Source organism: Plectropomus leopardus, chromosome 18, assembly GCF_026936395.1.
Source record: "Plectropomus leopardus strain MGB_pleo_1.0 chromosome 18, ASM2693639v1, whole genome shotgun sequence".
NCBI classification, from domain to species: domain Eukaryota; kingdom Metazoa; phylum Chordata; class Actinopteri; order Perciformes; family Serranidae; genus Plectropomus; species Plectropomus leopardus.
The window spans coordinates 19,025,480-19,051,505 of NC_142193.1; the positions used below are offsets into that span (position 1 = coordinate 19,025,480).

General features: G+C 41.5%; 2 protein-coding genes across 2 annotated transcripts in view; one reads left to right on the top strand and one right to left on the bottom strand.

Moving 5' to 3' along the window:
• vasnb (vasorin b) overlaps positions 1-15,302 on the bottom strand; it is a 28,431-nt gene extending 13,129 nt beyond the window's left edge. The window contains exons 1-2 of the mRNA XM_042504154.2: positions 14,972-15,302; positions 7,214-7,270 (exon numbers count right to left, since the gene is read on the bottom strand). The gene's annotated coding sequence lies outside the window, so the exon portion shown is untranslated. The remainder of the gene's footprint in view (positions 1-7,213; positions 7,271-14,971) is intronic.
• Positions 1-26,026, top strand: part of coro7 (coronin 7) — a 144,780-nt gene that overhangs the window by 91,143 nt on the left and 27,611 nt on the right. The window lies entirely within an intron of this gene.

Consider the following 26,026-nt stretch of genomic DNA (forward strand, 5'->3'; position numbering starts at 1 on the left):
ACCAGGGCTGCTTATAAGGACAGTGTGAAGCCTTACCATTAGAGCCTGCAGCTGGAGGACTTGAAAGAGAGCGTAATATACAGTCCAGGGGTGAAAGCGAGGTTAGTGAAATAGTAAAACTCTCAAACATAGCGGATATGGGGCAACTCTGTGATTGGTTTTCTGATCCAAGTCAGTTTTTGTGCTAAAGACACAACGTTTGATTGTAAAATATTAACACAAAAAGAAAGCCAAACAGTAATTACTCTGCCGAGCTCCTCTGGTCAGAGCACGACAAAGCCCGTGAACCAATGAGGCGGAGAGCAACTCCTTGAGGTCAGAGGTCAGGCTCGGATTAATGTTTCCACTGCTGCTCAGTATTCTGTGTCCTCTGTTGTAACTGTGGCCCAGACAACATAGATAACAGGCCCTGTTTGACATGGGCACACACCCAGCTCCGGTTACACACACACGGCGTACACCTGAAGCTCGCTGGTCCTCGTCTCCACAACAGGTGCTTTCTCCGCTCCTCCAGGGCAACATGAAACCCAAAACCTCTGGAGTGTGTCTGAGTAAACGATGCGACCTGCGCTTGAGCTCCAGCCTGAGCCAGCAGCACGCTTCTGCCTCAGACTCTGCTCTTTAGCAGGCGAAAGGGGAATAGAAGGAGGCCAAGGTGGGCGGCTGGGCAGCCAAACTAGACCAGAGCTGGGACTCTGCAACAGCAAGTCTGCAGTCTAGCTCTGCCTCCTCTGAGCTTTTGAGCAAAAAGGTCAGGCACTATGAGATCCAAAAGGAAATGCAGACCATTTCCTTTTGTTTTATTGCTGAAGGATATGACTGATGGTGCTGTAGATGCTCGACTTGATTATGTTTTTATAAAGGCACACATGAGGGGAGACACAGGATGCACTGGCTTACTCTCTTCTCTTTCACACACAGTGTCCTCTTGTTTTGCTCAGTGTGCAATGTTTCAACACCGACACACGTCTTTTATCACCGCACCGTGCCCTGTGACCTCTCAGGACAGACAGCCGTTGAGTCACAATGAATCAGTCTGAGATCTTCACCACAGGACTCTCACATTACACAGACAACCTGGGCTTTCATCTGTTTTCTTATTTCTCTGTGGTGTTTGCACATACAACTTTTGTGACTCTTGTGCCTCCTTTGTGCTGCTCGGCCTGTTGTGACCTCAAGAGCACGACCCCACCACTGTGCTAAGTATCTCAGACCAGGCTTGAATTGGTCACAGCCGTGTGGCACAGAAACACAAACAAACACCTCTCTGCTTTACTTAATCCAGATTTATCTCTTTTCTCTCAAACCACACCACTACAGTAGTCATAGTTTGATGACTCCAAAAGGACAACATCACCAGGAAACGCTAAATATGACATCCTGGTGTCATAAAGTTGGACTCAATCCAGGTCTTGGCTTGTGCCTTCACATCCTGTGCACAGCTATTCACACACCCTCCTCCCAGAATCAAAACTTCATTGTACTGTCTGGCGCATTGGCCCCGGGAGCTGTGTTTTCCAGAGCTTTGTCCTCATGATGGGGACACCCAAAGTATTCCAGGCAGCAAGGGGGTCTCAAACGGACTCCTTTTAACAGTCTTCAAAACACCTAAGAGAACCGAGCCTGGAGCAGGGCAATGTTTGTGCTTTGTGTGTGTACTTGTGGTTAGAAGTGGCTGGATGGACCAGTTTTATCAGTCAGCCACAAGCCCGGAGTGAAGTGCACGCTCCGACGCTCTGCCGCTCAGACGCTCTGCTGCTGACATACATTCCAGCTTCAACGTGCGAGTTTGTCACCTGATCTATATCCAGCTGATGTTTCTAACATTCATAAAGCTCATCATACAGAGCATTTATGTCTCAGAGCTTTAAAATCTTTTATGTAACTGATGAATAACAGAAGATGGGAGTGTTTTTCTCGTTGTTTTCGACGGCATGCTTAACTATCACTCTCATTCTCTTTGTATAAAAGATCAAAACATGGACTAAGCTGCATTTTGGTGATGTTTTGTACCTTTGGCTTTTGTTGCAGCAGCTCTGTGTAAAAATGGAGCTCAGTTAAATCAGAGGGTGTGTATAAGTCAGGCGGCAGGCAGGCACACTGACTGACTGACTGTAGGACCGGCTGACTGGTAGGCTGACTATCTTTCTTAGACAAACAGTGTCACACGCAGTTGCTGAAAAAACACACATTTATCTGTCTGCACGTTTGTCTGTGGATCATCTTTCCACATATCTCTTTGAACACACTGTAGTTACTTATCTGCATCTCCTCCAGAAAGTTAAGGAGGTCTTGACTGATTTTACAGCCTGCTTCTCTCACGTGTTGGACAGGTGCCACTCTTTGTTTGACACATTGCACAAATATTTCCAAAATCCCCCGCTTCACCTGGTTGCCCTGTCCTCCCCTTAGTCCTCTGCTCACCTCTTTCCCCTCTCAGGTTTGTTCATGTAGCTTGCAAGAGTATGACAGGAATCTGATGAACAGCCCTGCAGGGCCTCGTGGCAACTATGTAACTGTCAAAGCATTCACGGGGACCTTGTGAGAGTTTGAAACTAAAGTAATAGGATGGTAAACAGAAACTCAGGGAGGCAGCGCTAGTGTTAAAAGGTAAACATCAGCTTATTTAACTTGTTAGAATTCAGATCAGTGTAGAAACTTGTAGACTTGGAAAGTACACATACAGACACCCAGCTCATTTGCACAGCACACGTAATGAGGATGGTTGTGATCATGTGATCAATGCACTGACAGGAGTAAAGAAGGAAGTAGTCTGTGGAAGAAGGCAGGCTGAGGTGGTCGATGGTTCAAACACCACAGGACTCTACCTCAGAGAATTTATTATTAATTATCATTATCATTGTTGTTGTTGTTGATATTGTTGTTGTTAATTTTAAGCTACCTCGTCACCATTTTTCTTTTCCTAAACTCTTACGCCAGTAACTTTACTTGCCTAAACCTAATCTGAACCTCATTGTTTGAGATGAAGTTGACATCTATGGCAGTTAAAATGTGAACAATGGTTGCTATATTAGGTAATGAGGAAGAAAGCAAGTGATTTATTGAAGAAGTTGATTGAAAGATGAGTGATTTATTTGTTGTTGTGCACTATAATGCATGGAAGTTTGGCAGTTCATGTTGTAATGGCTTAAATATGGCTGAAAACTACAAGTGATTCACAGTGACGTTAGGTTTAGTAAATAATGTTGTATACCTACAGTAAATCTGGCACAAGTACTCACTTGTTTCTTTACTACAACTTTCATTTAAAGGCAGGCATTGTGCAGTGCTACCAGTTTTTCAGGCCCCCAGCCTCACGGCCCCTCCTTTTCTAAGAGTTACCGTTTGTGATTTTTCTTGTCATTCTGGCCCGCAGGCTTTTTCCTTTTAATAAAAAAAACAAAAAAAACACCGCAGACATGTGGCACACACACACACACACAAGATAAATGTGAAAAGGAGATCAGTGCTGCTGATTAGGATGTCACAAAGGAATTTATTGTGAAACTGCTGCCTGTGTTGGTGCTGCGCCAGCTCTGGGGAGGCTGGCTGGCAAACCAGCAGGCAGACAGCACAGTCTCCCGCCCCCAGCACTGACATGCCTCTCCTCCATGGCCCCGTGTGCCCTGCATTTACCTCCTCAAGACCGTTGACTTGTTTATTTCAGTATCTCCACAACAGCGCTATCTTTTTTTGTGGTTTTCCGAGTGGGTTCTTAGATGCACTTCTGATTTGACTAATTATGTCACCCACTTTAATCTTTTCCATTGCTGTTATTTCCTTTATCCTCCCTATGAGAAATAATTAAATTTTCATTTTCCACCATGAAGTCTGACAATGAATAACAGGACCATGTGGGCCAACTTCAGTCTTTTAATCCCTAGTTTGATTATCACATTAAACCTGCATACTCCACTTATTAAACAGGTGAGCTCCAACATCTTAGTGAGTGTAAAGACATCCGTCAGCAACAGTCTATTAAGACATCAACATTGACCCTCGACTCCACAGCTTGCCTGCAGCAGGTGCGCACCATAAGATTCCTCATAGGAAGTACAAACAAGGTGAGAGAGATGAAAGGGGAGGAGGGTAGTGACAGAAGTGAAGGAATAAAAAAGTAAGCTCTCTGTAGCCTCTTTTCCCCCTTAAAGCTGTCACTACATGTAACGGACTGTTTAAATCATGAACACAACAATTCAGCAAACTGCCTACAGGACTTTATAGTGCATTTCTTAGAAAACCATCCAAAATCAATACAATATGAGCCCTCTAATTTCTCAGCAGTATGGTCTGCTTATGATGTATGATTTGCGTGGAGACATATTTCACCCCAGGCCTATTTTGTCCATTTATTCCACATGGGGCGCACTCTTTAAAGGATCATATCACTACTTTTGCAAGTTTTAGCTCTTAGACAACAGATTATGTACTAGACAGTGTTTGGTTTCCATTAAAGCTGTAACTGATAACTTTTAGAAAAATAGTGTCACGATATTCACAAAGAAGTTTATGTGACAGGTGATCCGTGAGAAAAAAATCATGTTCCTCTTCCCCATCAAATTGCTTCTAAAGTCATGACAAGGCAGGACACGAAAAGAAAAACAGCCAATCCGAGCCAAGGAGTCTCTAACACTGCTGTCAGTCACTCCTCGTGACCTGCACTTAAACTGTCAAACTAGGCAGTGCTGTTACTGCATTGCCTATTTCTCACCTAAAATGTTTTCAGAAACATATGTTAGTGTACTGTTTAGCTGTAAAATAAGAAAGTTGGTCCGGTCGGTGAGCGGTGGTTAATACTTAGGTCAACTATTTCCAACGTGGCAGCACAGTCACAAAAAAATCTATTCTCTTTTTTTATAGAAGTTATCAACTAGCTTTAAAACACAGGTTAAAGCTACAGGTTATGTTTCAAAAAACATTTTGCTGACTTTTGGATTTATCTTCTTTCTTTTTTTTACCCATTGCAGAAGGCGTTTGGTTTCCAGTAAGTTTTACGCATTATGACAGTTTATAAGTAGACTCATGAAACTTGTTTGAGTTCTGTAATCCATCACACTGAACAGGTTTGGATTAACATTAGTTATAATTTTACTGTGTGATAATGCAAGTTCAATGTGATTTAGAAATAATGCAGTGCATTACAGTTTAACAACATCAATCCAGACAGTTTTTGTTCAGTGACAGAAGATGGGGTCCCTTGAAGAAAAAGGTTGGAAACCATTGCTTTAAAGTATATGTGGTTCGTAACAAACAGAAAAAATGCTTGTATGCTCCTTTAAAGGGGCCGTTATTCTGATGTCTGCCCAAGCCTATCTGTTATATAAAATTAAAGAGGGTCCCTCGGTGTGGTTAAGAGGAAGAAATGCCCCCAGTACATGTTTGTTTCTGTCTGTACCCTGTGGGTTCATCACACTGTCATAAACAGAGAGCCTGAGATAACATGACAGACCGCCACAGAGAGAGCACGAATAAATGTTGCTTTGTTATTGTAGCGGCGAATAGCAATTTGTTTGCATAAAGAGCAAGTTTGTTTGCTTTCACATCTGTTCATACACGTCATTAAGTGTGTACAGTAGATTCCTCAGCTGACCTGTAACACACTGAACAATGTCTACCTGTGTGTGTTTGCTCACAAGTGTGATCTGCCTTTGTGTGTGTATGTGTGTCCTGTTGTCAATGAATCTGTGTGTGTTAAGAGTATGTGCACATCACGGGGCATTCTTGTTTGCTTTTCCATGTTTGCTTTTTGGTGGAAATATTAACATTATTAACGGACAATTATACACAGTTGCCATGGCGTCAGAGCGATAGTGAGCGGTGGACTGAGTGGGGGAAGTTTCATGGCTTTAAGTCAAGCACACACACACGGCTGCTGGTCGTATTAATGGGAAACACAGACTGCTAACAGCCAGACATTTGGCTTGGATTTGGAGACTCGATTTACACACACACTTGTATTTTACTATGTATTCAAATTCATACATTAGGTGTGGCAGTGATGTGTATTTAGCACTCAGAAGAAAGAAAGGTTAATTCATTGTTGTGTGTACCAACTTTGATGTTCAAACCTCAGGATTAAGGCAGAAACAGAGCCTGTGTGCATACTGACATTGAAACATTGCCTGCACGGCAAATAATTTACAGATACTCCATGCGCAAATTCCTTAACCTGAGGAGTGTGCGCATGCGTTAAAGCTGACACCAACTCCACAACACCACTGCTCCCTTCATGTCTGTTTTCCCCGAGGATGTCTGGGCTGCCTAGAGCGAGATGCAGGAGCTGTGAGGCAATTAGCGAGAGTAGCGGTGTTCGTCCAGAGGCCCGAGGCCATGGTCTCGTCCTGCGTATGTGTGTGCCTTTACAAGCCCACACAGTTCCTGTCACAGCTCATTGACAACTAGCACAACACAGGAATGAGGCAGGGCAGAGGTTGAGGGGTCAGGAGGGGTGTGTTGCGTAGAAAAGAAAATCAGAGCGACAGTTTTCAGCAGTGACGCAAGGTAACCTTAGCACCTTAGTTTTCTTTGGTTTAATGACAATTAGAAGAAAAAAAGAACATTTTTCCAGACTTATGTTTTTAAAAGTATCTGGACGTGAAAATAAGTTTAATTTTTTTCTTTTACTCCAAAAAAATGTATATTCTTATCTGCTTATCTGCAAAAATTCCCTACATGTACTGTAGATTTTCACAAGGTTACATGTACTGAGAAGCCTCCATGCTACCCACTTCTGCCGCAACCAGACAGGCATGTCAAACTCCAAGCTTCCTCCAGTCTCTATTTTCTTTTCCTCTCTGTCTGTAACTGTACACAGGCTCACTGTATCTGTTAAATGCCGTGTGTGTGTGTGTGTGTGTGTGTGTGTGTGTGTGTGTGTGTTAAGAGAGCTGCTCTTGTTCTCCTGCCAGTCTTGTTAAGAGGCTCAAAGTTGTGTGAAAGGACCCTATTGAGGAAGCAGGGGTGTTACGGTTAACACAATAAGGACCGCCAACCGCGTGTGATTTGGATGCAGATATTCAAAGAAGTGTATTATTCTAACATATGTCTTTGCTTCTGTAATCAATCTTACACTAAACAACAGTATTTTGCATTATGATGAAGAACTATTCCTGATGCTAACAGTTGGTTTGTATTTTTGTTACTAGCCACATCTTTTTCATAATGATGCAAATTACTAATAAAACTGTCAGATTTGATTAAATGCTTCACTCACCCAGCGCAGAAGCTTCCTCCTCTACTCTCGCTCCACTTTTCTTCAGGTCTTCTTCTCCTGGAAACAACACAACAGTTGTACCTTTTAGACAAACATTTTGCGTATGTTTTTCTTTCCTCCTCTCTCCATTTATTTGGAATCCAGCCCCCCTGTCACGCATTGTTAATGGTCCACAAGCAAAACAGGAAGTTTTTTCTTTTTCCTGTTAATTGGTTGGATTCCAGCTGTGTGCGGGAGCGTGCTGAGCACTGGCAGGCCGTGTGGCAGCACAAGAGAATGACAGAGCGGGAGAGGAAGAATGCAGGCCGACCACTCTCCACTCTGTCAGCTCCTCGTCCTGTGGTATCAGCCCATCAACCGTGGCCCGAGAGTGTGTGTGTGTGCGCGCGCGCGCACATGCGTGTAGACCTTTGACTGAAGCATGACATAAGACTGCTTTTCTTGAACCTGTATACATTGTAATACATCCATAGCACAGTTTCTGCTACGATCTGCAAGATTAATTTATTTTCACCGTCATCTATGAACAAAGTGTTCCTTGAGGGGGCGTTAAATGTCAAATGTACATTTCCTACAAAGACAAAAATTTGACAGTTTTGGACAATTCTTCAGCTGCAATTGATGATTATTTTCAGTATTGACTAAACCTACCTTTTTTTCCCCCAGTTAGTTAGCGTCTTCTTGTCCATGAATGCAGAACAGCTTGTGTTACTTTGAATAAATAAGGTGTATTAACAAGTGTTATTTTTGAGCGAGGTTATGGGATCAGAAATAGGAGTTCGTTTTGGAAAACCCAAAGCAACCGCTTGCTAGGTGTTGTATTAGTAGGAGACATTTGGCTAAGAGCAGCTCCCACATTTCTTTCTACTGGCCAACTTTTCATTTTAATTAGTTCAAGGCATCGTCATAAAACCTTTTCAGAAATAATTACCCAAGATGCACACAGTTTCTTCCTTGATTCTACAGAACAGACAGACTCTTATACACCTATTCATAAAAAGTACACTCACTCTTCTAGTATGTTCCCACTAGGCAGTGTTTATGAGCCATACTTCATATACCTAAGTTCTGAGTCAAACAGTCTGTGGAGGCAGACAGCAGATTGAGGACCAAAACACGTGCTTTACCTGATGGTGCACCTGAAGCCTCACTTCACTTTGCATACATGATCTCTGAGTCACCTGCAGCTCACGCACACTTACACATAACAGAGTGCAGTGTTTGCAGTGTCGGTTTTGCACTCTGACTTGCTGCGAGGCCTTTGCTGCACTCTGCATCCGTGTGTTTATTTGTCTGTTGGAGTGTTTTGCTACGCTGCACAGAGACTTATATGCATGTGTTTTTGCCCTTTTTGGGTTTATTTTGCAGACATTTCACCAATTTGTAGGGGTAAACGCAACAATGTATGCTTGCTAGTGAGTGCATAATGAGTGTAAGGACTCATGTGCTGACCCTGTCGTGGTCAGTTTTGTGTCTCGAGGTCACCGTGTCTCCCTCTCAGACAATCCCTTGACTGCACTGTAAATACTTAGCTTTCAAAGTGGAACTTAAAATTGGTGCAAAATTGAATGACTGTCGCACTTTTATAAAAGACAAAACTGTTGACAACAGTATTCCTGTCTTGGTATGCCGTAATAGCTCAGGCCGCCTTCTCCACGTCTTTCCAGTCTTTAATTTGTGCAGACTACACACTGCCAAATCACTGCTAGTATCTTTTAACCTGTCAGTACCTCGTATTTTCTCTCTCAAAGGTTTACTTTCATATTTATTCTTTAGTTATTTTTGTTATTCCCTTTTATAGAGGACTGATACTTTTCAGCTTCTCTGTCCACTATAATTTTCTTCCTCTGTGTTCATCTGTTAAACATAAATATCGCCTCACCCTTCTCCTCCTCTGTTTCTCCTTTTCTCTCTGTGTCACTCCCTTTCTCTTCCCCATCTGGTTTAATCTCTCCCAAAGCAGAACACAGCTGAGCAGTTAGTTGGAACCTCTTTGTAGTGGCATCATCTAAAACTGCCAGCAATTTGTCCAAAATTATAGCTCAAAACATCGGTCCAACCCATAAACCTGCAGGGGACGGGTGGGATAAATAGAGTAGAGCTTTGTGTTACGCTGTCGGTATGTTGCTTTGCTTGATGTTAAATGTGCATCTTGTATGTTGGATATGTGCACCAGTGACAAGCTATGACTTGTGGCACTGTCACAACCGCTTGGCTGTTGATTGCAGCGTTGAGTGATTGAGATTTGGGCAGATACACGGTGGCATTCAGATATACACATGCAGGCATTTGCACGTATGCATGGCACTGATTTCCTCTCTCAGGCTGCTCTCTCACGGTGTGGACAGCAGCAGATAACAAAACTATTTGTGTCCATGGCAGTGACGGAAATAGACAGTAAAGGGACAGTTTACTACAAATCAAAAATACATAATTTTCCTCTTACCCGTAGCGCTGTTTATCAGTCTAGATCTTTGCGGTGTGAGTTACCAAGTGTCGGAGGTATCAGCCATAGAGATGTCTGCCTTGTCTCCAATATAATGGAACAAGATTGTACTCAGCTTGTAGTGCTCAAAGCGCCAAAATGTATTTGAAAAACTCAACAGCAATGTCTCTTTCCACAAGTCATGACACAATTATACAGTTATGCAGTTTCATATAGGAACTATTCTCTTTCTACCCACCAACCGTATCACCACACAGAAGGAATTGTGCATCTACTCACGGACAAGAGGGTTTTGCTCGTAACAGAGCGAGATGTAAACATTAATGGCGTCCTCCTCAGCTGAGCTGTAACCTAAGCTCGCTCAGTGGTGCTAGTTTAGCTACCATTAGATGCACACTTCCTTCGGTGCAGGGATACAGTTGGTGGAAGTTTCGGAGAAAGAAAATAGTTCCTGTGTCATGATTTCTGGAAAAAGACATTGCTGTTGAGTTTTTCTTCAATGTATTTTTGGCGCTTCGAGCACCACAAGCTGAGTGCTATCGAGTTCCATTATATTGGAGAGAAGGTGGACATCTCGACGGTTGATATCACCAACACTCTGCAACTCACACAAAAACAATTTACACTGATGATGATACTGATAAATAGCACTTCGGGTAAGAGGAAAAAAATATATTTTTGATTTTGGGGTGAACTGTCCATTTAAGTAAAAGAGGAGCCAAGATCTCCAGCTCTGAATGATGTAATGTGAGAGAGCAGCTCTGCACGTACATATCTGCTTGCATGTACCACGTGCCTACATGAGTGGGTATGTCACCACTTTGTGACAAACAAGGTCTCGGTCACTCTGTGACGTGATTGCGATCGCACAAACTCACAATACAAACACCCACATGAGCTCGCAAATTTACTCTGTATTTTCATTCGATCCATATTCAGTAAAACATTAATGTTTCATGTCAGTGGTTAAATATTTGGCCTTCATCTCAAAGTGAGATCGGCTTTTCCCACTTCTGGTTTTGGTCAAAGAGTATAGATGCGTGCGTGTGTGTGTGCGTGTGTGTGTGTGTGCGTGCGCCCTTGCTTTGCTCTTGCCCAGTAAGATCTGGTTCAAGGCTCATTTCCTAATTACAGTGCTGGCCAGAGGTAATTACAACCTTAGATTAAGAGCTGTTTCTCTCTCTCTTTTTTTTACGGGTCCCACTGAAATGCAGCAATTTGTGGTGGCTTTCTGGGATGAGCATCCTCCCTCTCATCCTCCATCTGTCTCTCACTCCGCTCTTCTCCCGTAATACTCCACTGGAGTTGGTTTTGGGAATTTGGGGGATTTTTTTGCGGCTTGTTGCAGATTTTCCAACCAGAGTGAGAAGGTTAAAAAGATAGCGGTATTTAATGTAAAGCCTGAGAGTGATTCATCTGCTTTAGATGTTAGATAAGCTGGTGAAATCTGACAGCAGTGAGCATGTGTGTGTCTGTTGACACTAAGGACGGCAGTTATTTGCGCTCAAGCTGGGGCACTCCGTGGCCCTCAGATCCCTTCGCATGTGTGTGTATATTTATGCAAGGTTTTGAAGTGGTTCTTCTGAACGCATCATTTGGCTGCATCGGCGAGCTCTTCTTCAATTTAGCTTGGCAGGCGTACAGGCTGGGGTTTGCCTCCACATACCGCTGGGTCAGCATTGATGTGTGAGGCTGAGGCCCTTAAAGCCGGGGGTTTTATTTAAGACGCCTTCTTTGAGAGTGCAGCTCCGGCTCTTGGTTGTCAACCAGTGAATGCCCCCCTACTGCGCAAACACCTGACGAGGGGCACGCAGAAGCCTTTTAATTCTGATAGAGGAAGAATCTTGAATTCTTTCTCTCGCTCTTTGTTAATTGTGACGAGCCCTCACTCTCACATTGAGAAAAACAAACACACACACATATTCACACACTTATTCCAACTTTCTGCCCTGTCGACTTCCCTCTAACGGCCTGCTGTGTGAGTGCCCCGCTGCCATCCTCCACCTCCCTTTACCCCTCCTCTCCTCCCTTCCCCAGGCCTCCTCGCCTCAGCACCTGACTTTTAACCCTCTAATCCCTCTGATGCGGAGGGTAAGATGCTTCAGGCACTGCCCCTAATTGCCGTAAAAAACGGAGCTCTGGCAATACGAGGGAGATGTGAAAATCTGCTCTCAGTGCAAAGAACTGTGTTGATAAGTAAAATTACCGGCAGTTCCTCAAGTCATGTCTCAACACAACAAATGGAAGAACTGCCAATCATCGCCAGCAGGAGATTTAGACATCAGTGCGCCTTTCACCCGAGCTCTTTGGCACGCATAATGAAACTTCTGCCTTGATTTTGTAAAAAACAAATTACAGATACAGAGTTGGTGGCAAAATCCCAGATGCTTGGCACTGTTTCGACATTACTGCCACCGTGGGGTGACAGCAGGCCTGTGCTTAATTGCTTAAATTTGGTTTTATGACAGAGGGCTCTTTTGCCTTACTCATGCTCCCCGTCCACAAACCATTTAACAACATTTAAGGGCAAGAAACGTCCTGTGGGGGAGAGATAATCCACCCACCATGCATGTGTGTCTCACACACAAGCATGCACAATTGCACATTTTACCGCATAAGTGTCCCTATATGTTACGCAACCAATATTTTGACAAGCTAAGACATCACAGGTAAAAACAACTTTACCTTGCCTCATTCTCCCTGTTCTCTGTCTCTCTCCTCATACACATCATTCATTTATCCCCTTTAGAAGTGTGCAGGGTCAACTAGCGACTGTACAAACAAAACTGTGCAGAGAGTGAAACACTGCAGCAGAAGGCGGAAAATAACTTCACTGGCACAAATGCTCTCTTCTACTGTAAGTGCTGCAATCTGTGCATCATAGCAGCCTGAAAGTCCTCCACATTAGTGAGGGATAATTGGCCTCCTGTGGCTGCTCTGCTGTGTCTGGTAGCCTAATATAAACCAATTACCACCATTATATACTGTCAATGACACAGTAGCTTCTCCCATGGCATAATAACAGCCTGTGAGGAAACACATGGCGAGGAAACAAGCGGTACGCCAGTGCAGGGGTTAATAGCGGGCTATTGGAGTAGTTTACGCTGCCTGTTTCACCCCCAGGACAGATTAGGACGATTTTCCGTGCCTGTTTGTGGGGGCTGTGTAAAAGATGGTAATCTGACAGAAAGCTGGAGGGATCGTGGTCAGAAGAAAGTTCTTACATGAATTAAGCATCTCAGGCGAAAGCATATGTAGAATGTTTTAACGCGGTTTTATTTGGATCTCTCGTTCCCAGTTGGGTCTTGGGGTTTCTGTTTGGTTCTTCACATCATAAAGGAGCCTTATTTTGCTGGTATTTTTTTCAGTGGTGACTTTACCTCTTACAGCAACTGGTTTGATCATCTTTCTGTCACCGCAGCGTAAGAGGACAAACACTTACAGAATTCTGATGTTAAAACTATGTCTAAAAAAACTTTTTTAGGACAAATTGACCCTCCGTGATGACAAATCCTTGATTACAATGGTAAACTGGTGGTAATGCTGACTGGTTCTCTAGATAGCACCAAGTTTCCAAGACCCTTAAATGAAACTGGTTCAGGAACCAGAGTTAATTTTAGTGGAAAAGGGGTAAGAGAAAATCAAAGTTTATATTGGCATAATATTTATACAGATTAAATTATCTGGATCAAACAGATGGACTTGCTGTTCTTTTACTTTTTGGACAGATTACAGATTGAGATGCACTAAACATGTTGCGTCGTGTCACTTTATTGGACGTTAGTTTATTGGCGGAGTGGGTCACTCAGATTTAATCTTTGAGGAATTTGACCTCATCGCTCGTTGCTCTGCTGCACACACATGCTGCAGGAAAGTGATGTCTCGCTAATTTCTGCTTGTACCTTTTCCTCGCATCAGAGCCAGTGTTTCATTCATCTGCACTGCCAGATGAAAAAAAAACAACTGAGATGTTCAAATCCGGCTCTGGAACTTGTTCAGTCAAAGTGGACAATTTTTGGTAATGAAGTTATGGAGTAATTCTGTCAACAGTAGCAGCTGTAGGAACATATTTAATATCAGGTGGCACCAGTGATGCTTATGACTGAAACTTGGCCACCAACACTGCATTAAATGTTATCTTCGATCTATCATAATAATAAGGTTGTTCCAGATTATTTATTAGCTTCATGAATTCCTCATGTTTGTTCTGAAGCCAGCATAAACCACATCAAGTCAAAGTGCCACCAACTGAAGCTTGGCATTTGCAACTAACTTATTAATCTGATTAATTTGTTGCATTCACAATGGAAAGCAGTGATCCATCTTAACTACCAGATTTTTTTGCAAATTGTCTGCAAACTACAAAAACAACTGCTGTGATGTGCAGTATGCTACAGTCATTATTTGGTTGCATCACTTGGATAACATCAATCTCCACTTGTCTCCACTTGGACATAATCTATGTCCAAATATCAACATAATCAGGCTTTGATTCCATCCTACGAAATACTAGAACCTTAAACTAACCATTTTTAACACCAGTGTCCTATTGAACTTTCTGCTGTGGGACGTTCCCCTGTGTAGGTCCAAAAACAGCTCTCTCCCTCTGCGGTGACCGCTGCTGGGTGCGGTGTAGACACTCGGCTCGGGCCCCTGCGTGCTGCACGGCGTCCTGCGGTCCCACACCAGCCCGCCTCATTACCGCCCCGACTGCTGCTCCTTTTTGCTCCGCGCACACTTTCGAGTTTTACGCATTTCCCCACAAATACTGTTTTATTGTCAGTGTTTGGTAATCGGGAGCATTAGTGGCGCCCACATCGCCAATAAAACCTGCTGCATTCAATAAGTCACTGGAGCGATCATGATGATGTTTTGGCATTTTGCTCGGAGGCTGTATGCATTTACAGAAAAACTGTTATTATCACAGCGGCACGTTTGAAAGCATGATACAGTTTTTTATTATTATTATTTATAGTTTTATCAACTTACTGTCGAGCAGAACAGAAACACGGTGAGTTTTTGTGAAGGGAGTTGTCGTTTGACTTCAATCAGCACAGATCAGCCGTGGCTTATATTTAACGGGACATCATCCTGTTTAAGAGTTTGGATTTTGCACTCAAACAACATTTTGTTAACGAGTGCAATTAATCTATTAATTAATTCATTTTTTTAAGTTAATCATATTCCACCCAAAACGCATTTATCAACATAACGCGTCTTTACGCACGTCTCGATTCTCTTTCAATTCTTAGAGCTCCACAACTATAAAATGTTTTTCTTTATTTTAATCAGTCAAAGTAGGAAACTCTTACCCTCAACTTCAAAGAAGTAAAGTTGTGCGCGCAGCTGCGCTTGTGTGTCTTTATCCAAGCGGAGTAGTTCGCCGATAAAACTCCAAAGACCTTGTAGTTTTCCGTGTGTGCGCGCCCTTTAAAAAAGTTTCTATGAACGTATTAAACTTATAACGAACGGTCTTCATCAAATCCTTGGAGAGACACGCCGACCTCCACGTCAAGGAATGCGCTCAAGCGCTGCCTCCCTGGACAAAAAGCGCTTTATTGGTGAGCACAGAGGAGAGTTTAAGCAGGAGTTCAGATGGGAGGGGCGAGGCGAGGCGCACCGCAGCAGAGCGCACTCCCGCACAGACTTTGGAGAGCAGCGAGCGACTCACCTTGCAGCTTGGCTGAGGAGAGAAATTCCAGCCTCCTTTCAGTACGCTATATCTTAATGCCTACCTGCAGGACCTGTTTTAAGCAAGAGACGTGACTGGTTTCATTATTTACTGTTCGGAGAGGCTGGTTACATATCATTTGAATGAGTAGTTTTGCTTTTTGAAGTATGCATTTTAATGAGCTCGTGTGCAGGACAAATACGTACGCTGATAAACTTCATGCACACACACACATGAACAGGGCCAGATCACACCAAATCAAACACAACATCACTTTATCCCCTTGAAACCTGAGCAAATTGGCCTGATTTCTTTCAAAAACATGGAGAGAATGAGCAGCTTAACAGAAAATTACCAAAATTAGCAAGAAGTTACTAAAAAGTTACAAAAAATGACCTAAAAATAATAGAAAAAAGGTCAAATGAATAATGACAATAATAATTTATCATTGGAAATATATACTTGTGATCATTTTAAACAGTTTTCCTATTATTTATAATTTTATACAAATTCTCTCTGTCTCTTCCTCTGAACTAATTTTATTTTTTTTATTTTTTAGTTAATTTCCTTGTCACCTTTTCATAATTTCCTTAGTTTTTCTTGCATCTCTCGCCAAGTTACTGATTATCTTTTTTTCTCCAAGTTTTTGGAAGAAATCAATTTGCGCATGCTTTAAAGGTTTTAATTGTTTGTGAAAGCTGTCTGCACACATCACAAAAAAACTGCTGTTTATCCAGATATCAAAGGGTCAAACTACAACACAAGTAAGTAATATTATAAATTACAAATATATATATATATCAGTTGATTAAATATTTTATCTATTCACACACTTAATTCCTCCACTGACATATGAAGGGCTATCCGTCTCCACAGTGTACGTGCAGTGTACATTAGCACATATGTTGTCGTCATTCACAGAGCCATCCTCAAGCTGAGAAAGCCAATGAATACTTCCCAACGCTAGTGATAAACTACCCGTCGGCAGCTGGCAGCCTATTTCAATGTCAGCCAGTCCCAACAAGGTGCAGTAAGGTGATAGCTCCAAGGCACCGTGTCACCTCCTATGTGTACTTTTAGCCACACGTCACAGAATTAACCAGAAACCTGAAGCCTCTTGTGTACAGTGCTTTAATGTTTGTGTAAGTGTGACCCACGTGCTCCTGCAGAGCTTCTGTTCCCTCCACATGCTGACAAGAAATCGCAAAAGGAGAGTAATAATAACTGAAACCAGGACAAATTTCTCCTTGTGGTGATGTCACTCAGCCTCAGACTCCAACAAAAAAACGGCCTCGAGGCCGTCGCACGTGTCTCCTAAAACCACCCCCACCTTCAGTATCCTCAGCTCAAGGGACACTTATGTTCCACTTGCTGAGCCCTGCTTATGTATTTTGTCCAGTTTACTTTTTGATAGCAGTCTCCACAAAGTCTCCTGCCTTTCTGCGGCTCCTACTGTACAAGTTATTACACACACACATGCACTCTGCCATCTGCAAGGCATTACTTTAAATTGCAGGAATCGAGAAATGATTTCACACACGTCCCGCAGGGTCCAGATGTGGCTCCACAGTGATAGCCACAACTGAGTTTTACGTGCTCAGGAGAAATAAGGGAGGAAATAAATCTTACCCTGTTGTACCTAATCACACAGGCTCACAAAGTCAGAGCTCGCACTCTGTCTGTCTCTGTCACCTCATAAACATAAACCTCCGAGAGCCGCAGTTATCCAGGTAACACTGAGGGTGAGTTCTTTATCTCAGTCATTCAGCTGGTGTGTGTTGGATGGTAAAGGAGGACCTCTGTGTCCAGAGCTCAGATACTCAACAACTCACCCCCAGTGGCAGCTGCCTGTTATTTTTTTCTGCGGAAGTTTGACAGCGTGACAAAAATATAATGCTCAGCAGACTAAAGGGCAGATTATTTTCTTAAAAATTAATGACTTAATTATATCAAATGTATTATTATTATTATTATTATTAGATTGTTATATTATTATTAATAATATTAATAATAATAATAATTTGTTTTTAGTAATAATTCCAACTTTTTCCTTAAAATATCCTAAAATATGTAATAACTAATAAGTATTTCTCAAAATAAACTTTATTCTCAACTTCTCAGAGAACACAGATATGTGGGTTATGTTTTGATTGTGCAAAAAGTTTTGAATATAATTAGAAATCTTTCTGAAACACATATGAGCTATGAAAGTCCAGGAGATTCTACATTAATTAAAACAAATTAAATTATCATTGACATGAAAAGCTGCCACATAAAACGTTTTTTTCCCCATAAATTGGTGCATAAAACTTTACCAGAATGCAGGAAATAGTTTTTGACACTCAAAAATTCCTGAGAGATGACCCCCCCATACCCCGCATGTAATCTACGCCTTTTGTTTTTTGCTTGAATTTAACAACCAAACCTGAGGAAGAACTGCTCAGATTCAAAGTCAGCGTGATCTTAATGTTGCCACAAGTGGTTGTTGCATTAGAATAAATAAATAGATAAGTAAATCAAGTGTTACAATGCCAACACACATACTGAAGTAGTGACAGTATTAATTTGCAGTGAACAAAAATGCAGTTTAAGCACCAAAATCAATAAAAACAAGACATCAATGCATAAACCCTATGAGTAAACTAATAAAAAGTAATAGCTATAATATGACGAGAAGAAAGGCATTTGATCACAAACGGCACTGTCATTTCTACTCTAAGAATCAATTAAGTTAAACAGGCACTTTCACTCAGTAATAAGTGGTTCAATATTTATTAAAAACATTTTAATACTTTAAATGGAGATTTTATATATACGGTAGTTCAGTCCCTACAGAAGACATGATGTCTTTTACAAAAAAAAGTCATAGATTGAAGAAGTAGTTGACTAGCTAACACTAAAAGCCTTAACTTTTCAAATGTAAGTTTTCTAAATATTGAAATCTACGCCAATGATTAAGATTCAGTGCATCACAGCAGCTTCTGGTTCGACTAACAAAATGTCCATATATATATATATATATATTATATATACATACATATACTCCCCCTCAAGCTGCCTGAGAATGTTTCTACATTTCAGCTCATATTGTATTACAACATTGAACTTTTAAATTTAACTTTTAAATGAAATAATTAGTTTTTTTCTGATCCACTGAGTATATTCTCAGCAGCGTATATAAATGAACAAAAAAAGAAGGTTATTTTAAATATCCCAGATGTGGAGACAACAATAGAAATCATCTCAGCTCAACAAACACAGCACCCTATTGTTAAACGGATAAAGAAAAATGCGTAGAAAATTGTTCCACTCATCATGTGGAGGAACTGACAGCACTTTATTCAACTATCAAACAAAAAACATTTTACCCCCCTTCTCATCATTGGTTTGGATCATTGTGCTCTGTATAAATGACCAGAGCAGGAAAGCCTTGTTGTAATCTGCTCCGCATATTTGTCCATCACTTTACAGGACGGTGGCAGGCGCTCGGTCAGTGGTGTAAATCCCAGTCTAGTGGCTGTAACAGAATTACTTCATGTGCCGTCAGCACGCTGGGCTCCTAATCACCCTGGCTCAGTAAAAGATGGCGAGGCGGCATACAGCCCACTCCATAATACTGCCCAGGGGAACCAGTAAAACACTGGTCTGCTGCTGGGCCAACCGCTGCCTGCTAACAGTTTTAAAGCCTTGGGCACTTAGCCACACAGCGCCATGCTGGTGTTTCTGGGAGGTGACAGACTTTTCTTCATCTTCTTTCTCTGTCACTTTTCCTGGAAATACATTTTCCATGCTTTTACATTTTGTCCTATTCTTTTAGATTTTATTGCATTCACCCGTGTGAAAATTTGTATGTGACTTTCATCACCTTCTGTTTCCCCGCACTAGTTAGGCTCTAATCCACTTTTGTTTTTGGCTGCTTCGCTTTGTCTCATATTTGCTTCATCACCTCTGACATCTTGAGTCATTTCTTGCCTCCATGATTTATTGTGACTCCTTTGCTGCGGCTCAACTGTATTTCAAGTTCAGCTTTGCCTGACATTTATGGTTCATGCTGTCAATCTCACCTGGCACATGATTTATTGTTTGGGTTTATGCTTTTGTGAGGTACACTTAAAAGAATTTAATTCAACACCATGAAGTGACAGAAACACTTGTATTTGTGACCAACAAAGCATTGATGGTTTTATCTCCCAATCCACACACAGGGACAAAGAGCTCATCAAAGAGGATGAACTGACTTCAAATAGACTAAACTGTCTTTGTCCTTGGTGTTTGTCACAGTCTGATATGCTAATTCATATGCTCCAAGTACAGCTGGGTATCAACAGAGGCCCCACGACACGATATTATCTTGATACATAAGTCAACTTCAAATTATCTCCCCAAAGTAAAACTTTGCAAACGTCTCTTTTCTCTAAAGTGTTCAGTCTGTTCACCTCACTTCAGTTTTTTTTAATGCAGCAAAGTCTTTCAAGTGGACTAAAAAGATCAGTTAATTTTGTTATTGTAGTCTATGGTGTATCAGTCTGCATTTTAGCTGCTGCGTTTTAAGTCCTCCACAGTGGGTTGCACACAGTACACATTGTTAAAACCATCACAGACATCCCATCTGTGGTCCCATCCTGCTGGATTGAAGGCGAGACAACCCATTCCTCGATCTTACCTTTTTATGCTTGAACGTCAGAGTAAAAGGAGCTTATGCTCCCTATATTGTGCAATATATACACAGTGAATACAACATGTGCTTTAGGGCTGTCCTTGACTCTGTGTCCTAACAGCAGTATCCACACCCAGCCATGAGCAAACAGCACACCACGAAGACACGTATTCAAACAGTCATACCTTCCTCAATCAGGTCTGTAGATCCATTCAGAAACACGAGCATGTGTCTTGGTTTGAGGTGTACGTGTTTTGTTGTTCACAACATACCTGTGGGTTTTTTAATTTTGGAAAAGTAGGAAACAAACAAGGGAAGTGTCCCTGCAGGAGAAGATGGGAAGAGAGTCAGAGAGAGAATGAGAGCAAGTTTAGGAGACTAGTTCACCACAAAATGACATTTCACTCATTCACTTACTCCCCACATTGTCAGTTAAAACAACAAACATGTCATCCTTTGAGAAATCGAGCTTGGCTGCATGATCTTTTTACAGCTCCAAAGACAGAATAAAGTGTCCCTCAAATTTCTGATAAACAGCTTGTGCGGCACATTTTGTAGCCAAACAAGAGTACTTTTGACCCAAACTGGTCCTAATTTTTTTCTCAGTGACAAGGCTCTTGTCGTGGAAGAAGAAAAGTTGCTGCTGCGGGATGCAAAATATTGCTTGAGCTCAATTGAGAAAGATGATTCACATTTTGTTGCTTTCTCTGGAAGCTCCAAACATCCAAATTTGAAAAAGCAATTCTGAGCTGGAAGTTTGTGGGCGGAACAGCTTTGTGTTTTGTGGTCCCATAAACTTTTTGCACGTAGATAATGATTACCGTTTCATTTTGTAGTGGGCTGTTCCTTAGCCGGTACTTATGTAGTACAGGAATGTACAGCATTAGTCATGTTTTAATATTCAGCACAATTAGCGAGCACAAAGACAGAGGAGGCGGTTTTGGGACTCATTTGCTTTCCCATTAGGACAGCCTGGGAATGATTGTGCTGGGTTGTTTTGTGATGGAGCCCGAGCTCATTATTCTCTCTGTCTTCGTGCTTTTGAGGCTGAGGTGGGAGTGCGCTCTTTGTTGCTGTTTAGTGTATCTGCATATGTATTGGCATCTGCATCCATGTTTGTTGTGTGCAGATGCATGCTCTCCCCCTCTGTCCGCAACTACATGTCTTCCCGTCACACATAAACGTGCTCTGACGGCAGCATGTGTGGGCTGCCGTGAGACATGACCAGGGCCCTCCTCACGAGTCCCGGGCCGCTGGCTGCTATGGGAACCGAGACATAACGGAGAAATATGGCCAATAGAAACAGGAATAATGAGTGTTCTCAAAGCAGAAGTTGTCAGTGTTTGTGTGAGAGTAAACATAATATTTCAGATAAAAATGAAATGTTGACTCTTCCCACCTGTCCCCTCATGATAGCTTCATAAGTCAATCTGTTCCTCATAAAGCTGTCTTCTATAGAGGAACCTTTCGCATTTGACACTGTTAAAACAATTTTATTATCTTGTTTATTTTATTATCTTGTTTACGTGCTGAAGCTCATCTTTGTTCAATAGGACTGAAAAAGGCTCATAGGGGAATTAAGTATCCCAAAAAAACTTCAGTAGTGTGTACGATTTAGTTGGATGTAGCAGTGAGGATAGCAGATTGAAACTTCTCCCATGTTTCAAGTGTGAGCTCCCAGGTAGATTTTTTTTTTTTTTTTAGGTTTTTCCCGGGAGCCAAATTAGTAAAAAATTTCAACCAAATTGTTATATTGGTTGAAATGGTCTTCACACCCCGACAGTAATCAATGACTTAAAAGCTCTGAAAAAGGTCTGAAAAAGATCTGTCATCTGTACTGACACTGTAATCCTGTGATATTTCCTGCGGACCACATGGAAATATCTAATCAAAAGCCCCCTTGTCTCTCTGCTCGTACACGACCCTAACATGTTCAAGCCTGCAGTCTGAGTGGCACGTCACTGCCACTTTTGTTCATCATGGTGACTAACTGCTGACTTCCTACGTGGATATAAACGGCACATTCTAAGGTAACGAAAACCCAACAATTCGTATATTCAGGTCATTATAAGCTAATGAAAACAAAGTTATTATACTGCATTGCTGCCAGTATATCCACCCAAATCCCTCACACTGGACCTTTAAGGTGAAGAGGGCAAAGGGGTGCTCGGCCAAAATATAATTTTGCCCTTTCTCACCATTTGTCAGTCAGAGGAAGGGTTAGACAGGGTTTTCTTAACAAACTTTTGGAAACACAGACAGAATGTCATAATAAGGGGGAAAAAAAAGTCTGGCTCCTGTATGTCGCTTTGTTTATTGTTTTGTTTTTGTGCTTTTTATTATTATTATTATTATTATGATTTGAGGCTTTTTTTTGTGTAATTTCCTCATGTTCATGGCATGCGGGCCTCAAGCTGAGAGCTTCATGGGAGCTAGTTATGTCAGTGAACAACATAAAAAGAACGAACAATACAAAGACCTCAAGAATCTCAACTTTTAATGATTGCAGGAGCTGTTTGCTTCACGCAGAGGAAGGCGAGACGGCGAACACACAGAGACCCAGAGAGGTCAGACCGTAGTTCACTCTGAGGTTTACTAGTCTGTTGACTCTGTGCAAGCTGGCACTTCTCATTAAGGAGAGAGACAGAGACAGATAGCACAGCTGGGCCGTGCATGCCTCGGAGCTGGACAAGCCATTACTGCACATGTTGTTATTTGAAGGATGAAGAATCCATCGTGAAAACAATCCCGAGTTTACCAACTTACATTATGGAGCTAATTGAGAACATGTTTCCATTGTCAACTGTATGATCTGCCATTTAGCCTTCAAAGTCTTTTAAACTAGACGCATGTGGGTGCTGCGTCAGCTGTGGTGTCATTTATTTGCGGATGGAGCCGTTTATGGCTGATTATCAGTTCTCCCTGGAGGTAAAGAGAGGTATTTGTGTTTGTTGCAGGGGCTCTGATAGGATTGATAGAAGAGCAGAAAGGCCTAAAGGAGAAGGGATGAGATCCAGGGGGAGGAGGCTGGGTTGAGAGAGTGCATGGGTGACCACCCATCCCCCAGTTACTGAGGAGGGTCATCCAGCAGTGGCATTTTCCCATGATAGCCTTTTTTCTGCAATTGTTTATTTTGTTTGTTTGTTTTTTCATTTATTTCTCAGATTTTTTTCAAATTTATTTTTCAAACACTAATGCTAAAGTCCTGCTCCACTTAAATTTGTCTGTGCATTTTTTTTTTTTACTTCACTCAGAAGTTTGAAAGTTTGAGCCTCTCTGTGCAGAATGATGTATGTGAGGTTGTTTCCATATTCATCTGCTGAAGGAGGAAACTTTCTCTCTGCTCACCTTAAATCTGATTTTATAGGGAAGGTACAATCCCTAAATCAAAAACACATATTTTGTGAATGTAATGGAACTAGATGGCACTGGCTTGTAACAGTCAAAGCAGCAACAACAACAACAAAAAATCAACATGTACTCACCAAAACAACATCCTCTGTTATTAGCTTTTGACAACCCATACTTTTTGTTTTTGGTATGCCGGCGCCCTATTGTTATCCACACATATATCAAAGAATCACTGTTAGAGTGGGTGGGAGGATAAGTGGATCAGTCAAACAAGCTCAGGACTTTCACCTAGGGGACTAGTGTACATGTCTCTTAAAACTGGATCTATTAGAATAGGTGGTCATATTAGTCGTTTTGGAAGTCAGTATAAATCCAACCATTCTGTCATTTAGTTATGAGAGAGGAAGGAAAAAAATATACATTTGAAAACTTAGCAGATGTCATGACCCTGTTACTTAAGATAACCACAGACTTTGCTGTGAGCAGTTTAATGTAAGAACTGTTTTCTCTCTACCGAACTACATACGTACACAACTACATACAAATGTAGCACTGCGTAAGAAGAAAAATGTGTTTTTGACTTTGTGGTGAACCATCATTTTATGACTTTTACAGAAAAAGAAAAAATGTGATAAAAAAAATGTAGTATAGTAACTATTTACCTTTTCTTACTTAGACCAACCCTTTCTTACATTTCTTTCCTACATTCCCCACTGTGGTCCCTCCTTCCTACCTCTCAGTAGTATTCTCACCCTGCACACTGGTATGTCAGGTATTGAGTAACAGCAGCATGCCTGTGGTTCGGAGTGGGAAGTAAAGTAACTGCAGCTTAGCTACAGTATGTTCACTATGACTGCACTGCTGTACTGGTGCTATGACAGAAACTCTATCAGAGGGATGAGAGCAACTATGCAGCACAGGTCACATCAGGTCAGCCCGGTGCTTCAGATGAGTAATTAGCATGTTGTTATATCTGTGAAGGCTGTGTGCAGTATGTTAAATGTACGTGCATCTTTTGCACATTTTGTTAACTTTTTGACTCATAATGAACTCATAATGAACATAGATCTCATTGTTTACTGAAAATATGAATTCATGTCTTTAAGTGCTTAATAGGACCACAGAGCAAAATAAAGATTTACAACCCTCTGACTCATAGTCAGTCAGATCCTTTTCAGCCCGCTGGCAGACAGAGAGCTTCAGAGAGGTCAGTCATATGATGAGGCAGGAGCGTGCTGTCCTGTGTGGAGGCGCCATGGCAAAATGCTAAGATCATGCACAAAGAAAGGTAAAATGCTTGTAAATGTTTTAAAGGTCCTGTTTGTAGGATTTAGGTGAATATATCAACAGATATATAATTAATATAATTTTCTTTAGTGTATAATTATCTGAAAATAGAATTGTTGTGTTTTTGTTACCTTAGAGTGAGCTGTTTGTATCTACATATAGATATAAATGGTTTCTTGTCCATAGAGTCTGCCATGTAGCACCTCCATGTTTCTCCAGTAGCCCTGAACACTGGCTCTAGATAGGATGATTTGCATTTTTGCGTAGGCCACTGTAGTTTGTAGTTAGCAGTCCCTCTGCAGCAGCACTGGAAAAACTGTGATTTTTTTCAATTTAAACTGCTTTATTAAGGGTTTTTACCAGTTTGAATCTTGGGATCTGTTTGTTTTGGAGGGGAAAAACCTCTGCAGATATTAAGGCTCCCAATGAAAACCTCCTGAAGATCTGGATCTTAAGTTATCACAGAAAAAAGGTGAGCACACATTAGCAGTTATTTGGCTAACAGCTGGTCTGCAACATGCCAAATAGCATTGGAGAAATGCTGATTTGCAACATGAAACTGCTTTATTAAGTGTTTTTACTGGTCTAAATCACCTAGCCTGTTTGTTTTGGAGAGAAAGTGACCTCTTCAGATAACAGCGCCCGGTACAAACCTCCTAAACCATTAACACTGAAGGAATCATCACTGGGAGTTCATACTTGGCACATGGGCAAATTTTCAGCTGGTTACAATCTGAAATCCTCACAGCTAAATCACACTAAATCCTACACACTGCTCCTTTAAGAAAATGTATAAAACTCAGTTATACTGCATGCAAATCCTTATTTCATAAACACAAACACCCCTTTAGCCCCTTCCAGTCACATGTACACACAGTATTAGAGATATTCACTCAAACAGTAATTTGTTCCTCTCTGACCATCTTGTTTTCTGTCTTTCAATATTGTATGCTATATTTTCATATCCCGCCACCCATCATGCAAACTGTGTGGTCCTGCCTTGATGCATTGTTTCCAAACTGTTGTGGCTCTATTCCTGCACCCAAGTATTTAGGATTTATTCCTTTTCTTTCTGTCTCTCTTTGATGACGATACCATGCCCCTTTTCAAGCCCTTTTGCCCGACAATCATTTAGTAATTAGACTCTGACCTGCCTAGTTAAATAAAGGAGGTTAAATAAAAACAAACAGATAATAAGCCTTCCTTCAGCTGCAGCGCTCAGTGCTGATAGCTTGAAAAGATGGATGTGGAGGCCTTGACATCGAGTTCAGGTCAAATAGAAGTTGATTAAATGAAGAGAGGGACTGTTTTGTTTTTAATCGGTTTTAGAAGTGTATGACTGTTATTTGGATTTTCTGTTGTTTCTCATCTCGTGACCATCCAGTGTCCTCTGTGTTTGCG